Here is a 9,478-nt window from a genome sequence, read left to right as displayed (position 1 = left end):
AAAGGAAGACAAGTATACAGTAAGCAAAACTATGCCAAAAAATGATGCATACATAAAATAGTTTCTGGTTTTAACATAGATAATATCTAATGAAATTTGTATGAAAAAATATTCTCATTCTATAACCATTAAATTTTCTTATTTCCTTACTCTTGTAATGCTCATATTCAAAATTGAAATAATTTAATATGTAATTTTATGAGTTTTATAACATTCATAGTTACTGTATAAGAATACATGCCCGTAAAAAAATGCATTACATACATGATTGGTTAGTTGATAAAATATGTCTTTAATTCTTATTATTTTAATAAATATTATTTTAATCATATAAAATTTATCAATAACCATTTCTATATATTTGTGTTGTATATTCAATCATCAGTTGTTGATTAGTTATATGGATATTATGTAAAAGTTTTTGACACAAAGCTTAACTTAGATAACTGTAAAATATGGTGGTGAATAAGATATAAGGTTATTATCGTGTTTGTAGATTGTGAATGCGACGGGTAAAACAGGTTTAGATTGTATAGATACCGAACAGATAGTATGACAAGTAAATTTTATATTTTCTTCTATTGTTCTTCTATAGTAATATGCGGAATGTATGACAAGTAAATTTAGTTTTTCCTCTACTTCTCTTACGTAGTTATGTGGGCAAAATAATTAATTTATTTTTCAATTATAATAAATAACATTATAAAAAAATAATAGGGAATAAAAGAAAAGAATTGCAAATGACATAAAATCCTATTCAAATCACATCTTTCTTTAATTTATTTATGTATCAACCATTATTGCAGCTGGACAAAATTTTAATAATTAATTAATTGTTAGAGAAAATAAGCCCTTTATTACTAATTGAATTATCTTAGGATTTTTTTTTCCTACGGGATCAATCATGCTTTTTTCAAAAAAATAATGATTTGATTTATAAACCGTAATGCACGGGCACTATGCTAGTTGTATAACTTTTCTTGTCATACCTTTTTCAAAAAATAATATGTAAGTAGTCATCATTTAAAAGTGACTATTTGTTTCCTATAAAAGTAGTGACATAGTTTTTGTGATAATTGTCCTAATATAATATCGTATTCCATATGGAGATTATAGTAAATCGCATAAAGATTAAATGGTATACTTTTGTATATGTGTGTATATAATAATTCAGAAATTTTGACTTTTACCACCAAGAAATTTGGACAAATTATTTTTTACCACCTATTATTTTAAAAGTTGTATTTTACCACTAAATAAAACTCAAAAAATTATTTTTTACCACATACCGTTTAGAAACCCGTTAAATCTAACGGAATTTTTTTAAATTCTTCGATTTTCGTGCTCAAAATATGTTCTTCATAGGTTTAGTGGGGCATTTTGGCCCTATGGGTCCATTTTGAGGTCAAAATTGATTAAAAATGATCGGAAATATCTCGTTTTGCGTGTTTAAAAATACATCGAATTGCTTGAACACGCAAAACGAGGTATTTTCGATCATTTTTTATCAATTTTGACCTCAAATTAGACTCAAAGGGCCAAAATGCCCCCTTAACCTATAAAAAACATATTTCGGGCACGAAAATCGAAGAATGTTTTTTAACACCGTTAGATTTAACAGTTTTCTTAACGGTAGGTGGTGAAAAACAATTTTTAGAACATTATTTGGTGGTAAAATACAACTTTTAAAATAGTAGGTGGTAGAAAACAATTTGTCCAAATTTTTTGGTGGTAAAAGTCAAAATTTCCTAATAATTCTCAATAAAAAAATGTTAACAACCAATCCTCATGCAATAAATTACCAGTTGTAGAAGCGCAGCTCATTGGTGTTTTGCTACTTACTATTAGGCTTGGAGAGATATTGGGTTCGATCCTAATGTCAACCCATTATAGTTCCATTGATCTTGAAACATGGGTCATTTGATTATGGATATTTTTTATATTTTTTATTTATTTTTATCATTTATTAATCATGTTAAATTTTAAATTAGATTAGTAGAACTTATAAATTAAAATATTAGATTATTTATTAGTCTATAAGAAAACTAGAATGTTTCAATTACTGTTGCGTAATGGTAATATAGATTGTGAGGTTGTTAATTAGCATTAGTTTAGTGTATTTTTTTGAAACGTGTTGTAAGACCACCTCCAATGGTGAGACTCAACTTTGAGTATTGAAATACAAAATGAGTTGTTTTTTACCTTCAATGGTGAGACCATACCTACTTCTCAATTTAGCAACTCAAGTGATGTCTAAATTCCCAATGGTGAGACTAAAAAAAAAGTTGAGTATCTAAACAATATTGTAGGATTAAAAAAAAAAAGCTAAAATATAAATAAATTACAAAATATATTAGAATATTAACATGGGACCCACAATTTTTGTCAAATGAGACTCAAAGTTGAGTATCTAAAGTTAGCAACTTTCTTTTGGAGTTGCTAAATATAGATACCAACTTATTGGTATCCTTTGCAAAAAATACCCTCTCTTACCTGAAAATACTCACTTGAGTCTCAACATTGGAGAGGGTCTAAAATCACAAAGTCCTCTTGTATTTTTTTAATATATTATTGACTTTGTAATCAAAATTTTGAACTTTATAAGTGCTAGTATATATATAGGTTATATATACGTGGAATAAGATTCCTTTATTTGAAACAAATGATTATTGGTAACTCCCTAAATGTGTGAACAAGCCCTTAATGATTATTGGTAACTCCCTAACTTATTAGAAATTGTACTTTCATATTTTAATCATTGAACAAATGGATCGTGTTTACTAATTATTAAATGACCTGATAAATAAATGGATCGGGTTTACTAGTTATTAAATGACTTGATAAATAAGGATTATTCTTATGTTATTCGTGCCTTTCGCTTATTACATAGAAGAGTTAATTACGATATAATCCATTTATTACATACACTTGATCCACTAATACTCTATTGGGCGAAGGTGGTAATTAGTTCTGAAATGTTGATTTCCTTGTTTTGAAACTTAAGGGTTTGTTCATATTTACTAAACTGAACTGCGCTAAATTGAACTAAACTGAACTGATTAATGAGTATTGGTAACTCCCTAACTTATTTGGAATTGTACTTTCATATTTTAAACCTTATACGTCATTGAACAAATAGATCGGGTTTACTAGTTATTAAATGACTTGATATAATAATAACTTTTGACTTTCTTTTAGAGGAACCACTCTTCGGATTCGGGTGCACGAATTACGGGGAGAGTTGCATTAAACTTGGGGGGTGTGCGTCATCAAGAAATCTGTACCGGTGGTGGCGTATTTCGCTTCTAAGGCAGTGGATTATTGTTCCACGACGTGACTGTGAGTTTGAGATCTTCAATCAAGTATTTTCCCTTTTATCTTCTTTATTTTTTGTTATTGGAATCGACAGGTATTTTACCAATAATTTAGAAGCGAAATAGTATTAATTTATTATACTGTTCATTCCTGGATTATTCAATTATATAAATCGTTTGATCGGGATGGAAATTAAAATTTGGTTCGGGATCGTCATATGAAATTCATCCGTATTTTTCGAAGTTCAAGAACCCTAGTTATGGGGGTTGTTAATTCAATAATCATATTATTTATTTTGTATCATGGTGAAACATAATTACTTTTGAAGGGATCTAATTAGTTTCAATCGTGCAATTATTATCCGTGCGGTCGAGTTAAAGACGATCGATCCTTTGTTTTAATGAAAAAAAAATTAATTAGTTGCTACTGTTTGGCGTGGAATAGTACGGAGTAAGGAAATGCAATTTCTAATTATCTAAATTCCTTAATCGGCTTCGTCAGCAAATTCCTTGAAAGAAGTTTAATGGATTAGTGTCAGAGTATGTTGCCTTGCTATTAGAAATCCATCTGTTGTAAGTATCTTTCAAGGTGAGTTGAAAGGTGGTTGATTGGAAATGGGCTAAAGGTAAGATACTATGTTGTTAGGATTTATTCTGTAAGTTTGGTGCTGACCATCTCTTATGACTCACCTGGTTTGTTCTAAGCTTGTCTGATTTGCAGTAAGGTTGCTTAAGCTTCCTAGCATGATTGATTGTAAATCAAGGGTGTGTATTTTAAAACGCATGCACAGGTGACAACTTAGAAGATGAGGTATTTTTTGCTCATGATGTTATATCCTTTGTGATATGTATGGTGAGTGGGGGTTAGATTTGAGTACTCTAACTTGTTATGTTAAGTTTTTCTTGGCATGTGAGTTGAACTTCTTGATGCATGTATGATGTTACTATGGTTCGCATTGATAGAGTTCATTTGCTAGAATGATCATAAGTTGTTAACTTCACATGCATGTTGTTAATTGAGATAAATATGTATATGTGTCTCTATGCCAAGAAACAAGTACAAGATAATGTGATAAGCAGAATGGTTCTAGGCCGTATGCTGATGAGCTAATAAAGGTACGCATCAATCTCATTATTGTGATGTAGAGAAAGTTGTTTGGTAAATTATATTTATCATGTCTAAGCCAGAGTTATTTTCATGATTTGGCCTTGATGTTTAATTCAAATGTGCTAATGTTTTGCAATATAAATGATGAACAAACTATTTTTGATGTGTAGTGGTTTTATTGTGAACTATATTGTTCATTCTGTTTGTCAAGAGAGAATTACTCAATTATTGTTTGAGTTTTAGATAGTACAGGAATGAAGGTTAAAGTGAGAAAGTTTCTCAAGTACCTATCCAGTAAATTCTGAGAGACAATGATTGAATGAACACTGATGATTAGTTGAACCTCTTCAGTGTATGGATTTTACATGATGAAGGGTGATGCTTTGTTTCGAGTGCGCTGAAAAACAAATTGTTGTACACTATCCATTATGAAGAAAAGGTTCATTAGATTGGATGACGTGGTCAAGAAGATTATTGTTGCAAAAATTAATCTCTGGAAGTTTGTCCATTGTGGGGGTAAGTTTATCCTCATGTTCTCTACATTATTTTTCACAAGTGTTTATGTATGTTGTCAGGAACTACAGATGTAGTGACAAAGTTAGACAGATCTTGTGGAGGTGATACTCATGTTAGAGTACGTGAAAGCAAAGAAGAATCAAGCAGGTCCTTATACTAGGATGAAGCACAGGTAAGTGCTTGATTGTCTAAAAGAATATATTTAAGATCCTGTGGGGTATTTTAAATTATTCTAGTGACGAAGTTTAAAAAATTGAGTCTACGTCCTGAAGTGATCTGGCTTAATAACCCTCTAATTTATATGGTTATGAGATGCTTTGGTAGACTTGTTGCTTGATGTTTGCAGGTTGAGCTTTATGTGCTCTTAATATGTCCATAACCCAGATTGGGTGGTCAATTGAGACAGCTTACATGGACACACCGAAGTGTATTAATTTGTTGAACTTTTGTTCTGAATGGGTCTAGAGCCTTGTTTTGGTTGACTCATTGTTGGATTTACACCATTTATGTTTATTGAATATATAACTTTTTTCAGTGGTTTGTTGATCAGGTGGATTCAGTAAGGTTGAGTGTGGCTCTTAATGTCATTTGTCTTGTTATTCTTTGAGCAGGGATTGATAATGGTTCTTAAGTGGATTTAAGACCATTAGCCCAGTGGCTCTTAGAGTAGGATTGATAATGACACCGAAGGTGGAAGGTTGAGCATTGCTTGCTCTTAATACTACTAGCCCAGTTGCTTGAGAGTAGGGAACGATAGTAGTCCTTAAATGAATTAGAATCACTAGCCCAGTTACTACTGGAGTATGGAACGATAGTGGTACCGAATGACTGAGGTTGGGAGTATCCCTTAATGCATCGAGCCTAAGAGCTCATTGAGCAGTGGATTGATAGATGCACCGTCGAGTTGATAGGGTTGAACTCCCTAAATGTGTGAACAAGCCCTTAATGATTATTGGTAACTCCCTAACTTATTAGAAATTGTACTTTCATATTTTAATCATTGAACAAATGGATCGTGTTTACTAATTATTAAATGACCTGATAAATAAATGGATCGGGTTTACTAGTTATTAAATGACTTGATAAATAAGGATTATTCTTATGTTATTCGTGTCTTTCGCTTATTACATAGAAGAGTTAATTACGATATAATCCATTTATTACATACACTTGATCCACTAATACTCTATTGGGCGAAGGTGGTAATTAGTTCTGAAATGTTGATTTCCTTGTTTTGAAACTTAAGGGTTTGTTCATATTTACTAAACTGAACTGCGCTAAATTGAACTAAACTGAACTGATTAATGAGTATTGGTAACTCCCTAACTTATTTGGAATTGTACTTTCATATTTTAAACCTTATACGTCATTGAACAAATAGATCGGGTTTACTAGTTATTAAATGACTTGATATAATAATAACTTTTGACTTTCTTTTAGAGGAACCACTCTTAGGATTCGGGTGCACGAATTACGGGGAGAGTTGCATTAAACTTGGGGGGTGTGCGTCATCAAGAAACCTGTACCGGTGGTGGCGTATTTCGCTTCTAAGGCAGTGGATTATTGTTCCACGACGTGACTGTGAGTTTGAGATCTTCAATCAAGTATTTTCCCTTTTATCTTCTTTATTTTTTGTTATTGGAATCGACAGGTATTTTACCAATAATTTAGAAGCGAAATAGTATTAATTTATTATACTGTTGATTCCTGGATTATTCAATTATATAAATCGTTTGATCGGGATGGAAATTAAAATTTGGTTCGGGATCGTCATATGAAATTCATCCGTATTTTTCGAAGTTCAAGAACCCTAGTTATGGGGGTTGTTAATTCAATAATCATATTATTTATTTTGTATCATGGTGAAACATAATTACTTTTGAAGGGATCTAATTAGTTTCAATCGTGCAATTATTATCCGTGCGGTCGAGTTAAAGACGATCGATCCTTTGTTTTAATGAAAAAAAAAATTAATTAGTTGCTACTGTTTGGCGTGGAATAGTACGGAGTAAGGAAATGCAATTTCTAATTATCTAAATTCCTTAATCGGCTTCGTCAGCAAATTCCTTGAAAGAAGTTTAATGGATTAGTGTCAGAGTATTTTTTCTTTCATGAATGCTCAAGAGTCAACTGTGATAGTGGTCAAGGATGATTCAATTGACCCATTCGTCACTTGATCATACTCTTGGTTGTGAGTTCGTATGCCAAGGTAGCTAGCAAACGGAATGCGCAGTCAATTTGCTCAATATCAGATATGTTCCTTCTCAAGTATAATTACTTTGTATTATTTTTCTAACTCTATATCATGTTTATTATATGTGCCCCAAATATGCATAATTTTATTATTATGAGCTATTGCTTTGCAATGTGGGGGGTATTTTGAGTTAGATGTTTGTGACTAACTAGTAAGTTGGTTCTACTCATGACACTGAGTGGTTTTGAGAAGTAAGGTTTCCATGAGTGGTTGTCTAATTTTATTTGTGGCTATTTGCTAGTTTGTGAGTTGTAACTTGCAAGTACTTTTTCTGCTATTTGTTGTATGATTTATTTAATCATGTAATGTGGGCATTGCTATTTGTCCTAGTAGATTAGGTTCGATACGTGTTCTATCTTATGATAGTGTTTTTAAATTGTTATTTTTCCTAATCATGAACAATGTTTTGTTGAGCACGGAGTATGTGATAAGGTTGTAAGTGTCTCTTTTTTAGATTAAAAAGGGATTTAGAATTATTGGTTCTTTTAATTCTTGTGATCTTAATTAGCCGTGTTCACGAACTTGAAATGTATTTAATTTGCTAGAGGCTTAGCAATTATTTTTTCTTGTTGATAGTCTAGATGAGACCCGATTGATTTACGTGCTTATTAGCAGAATAAAAAAGCTTGACTAAGTAAAGCTAGAATGGTCGTGCAAGTTTGAACTGTAAGTGCCCCACATGAGGTAAGGATGGGAATTAACATTCTATATGTCTTTACAATCTATTAATATTCTGTGAATGTTAGTATTGTGGGGGTTGCAGATATGTTTCAGTTGATTATTTGTGTAGTAAGTAGTTCACCCAAGAATTTGGTGGATACTCTCTATTTGTTACCCGAGTCATGATTATTTTCATGTGGTATATGTGATGTGGGTTTTTCCAATAATGAAGAATTGACTTCTATATATGTTTCACATAAAGCATCAAGGCTTGTGGGACCGTGGGTGATATGTATGCTTAATATCTGCTGCGTTTATCATGTACGAGCTTGATATGTTAAATCCTTAAAATGTCTCAAGTATATGTTTTCCTATGACATGACGTGTTAGTCTTGCTCGTTCATAAGATTTGTTCTTGCTTCCTAAGCTTTATTCTGCCAGTAAAGTTGATGAGTTCATCATCTAAGGTGTATTGGATTAAAGCTTAAACTAGTGTTATATCATCCTGGTTTTACTTTCTTGATCGAAAGTTGTATGTAGATGTTTGTTGTATGGTATATATTCATGTAGTGGTGAATGGAAAAATCCTGAACCATATGGATAAACCTGATTGACTAGTTGTGGAAAGAAGCATGTTAACGCGAGTTGTGCACTCTCTTTGAGTCTGATATGTTTGAGAAGAGTATATCTTGCCTTGCTATTAGAAATCCATCTGTTGTAAGTATCTTTCAAGGTGAGTTGAAAGGTGGTTGATTGGAAATGGGCTAAAGGTAAGATACTATGTTGTTAGGATTTATTCTGTAAGTTTGGTGCTGACCATCTCTTATGACTCACCTGGTTTGTTCTAAGCTTGTCTGATTTGCAGTAAGGTTGCTTAAGCTTCCTAGCATGATTGATTGTAAATCAAGGGTGTGTATTTTAAAACGCATGCACAGGTGACAACTTAGAAGATGAGGTATTTTTTGCTCATGATGTTATATCCTTTGTGATATGTATGGTGAGTGGGGGTTAGATTTGAGTACTCTAACTTGTTATGTTAAGTTTTTCTTGGCATGTGAGTTGAACTTCTTGATGCATGTATGATGTTACTATGGTTCGCATTGATAGAGTTCATTTGCTAGAATGATCATAAGTTGTTAACTTCACATGCATGTTGTTAATTGAGATAAATATGTATATGTGTCTCTATGCCAAGAAACAAGTACAAGATAATGTGATAAGCAGAATGGTTCTAGGCCGTATGCTGATGAGCTAATAAAGGTACGCATCAATCTCATTATTGTGATGTAGAGAAAGTTGTTTGGTAAATTATATTTATCATGTCTAAGCCAGAGTTATTTTCATGATTTGGCCTTGATGTTTAATTCAAATGTGCTAATGTTTTGCAATATAAATGATGAACAAACTATTTTTGATGTGTAGTGGTTTTATTGTGAACTATATTGTTCATTCTGTTTGTCAAGAGAGAATTACTCAATTATTGTTTGAGTTTTAGATAGTACAGGAATGAAGGTTAAAGTGAGAAAGTTTCTCAAGTACCTATCCAGTAAATTCTGAGAGACAATGATTGAATGAACACTGATGATTAGTTGAACCTCTTCAGTGTATGGATTTTACATGATGAAG

This window comes from Chenopodium quinoa, unplaced genomic scaffold (assembly GCF_001683475.1).
Source record: "Chenopodium quinoa cultivar QQ74 unplaced genomic scaffold, ASM168347v1, whole genome shotgun sequence".
In the NCBI taxonomy this organism is placed as follows: domain Eukaryota; kingdom Viridiplantae; phylum Streptophyta; class Magnoliopsida; order Caryophyllales; family Amaranthaceae; genus Chenopodium; species Chenopodium quinoa.
Note: the sequence above shows the minus strand (reverse complement) of the source record.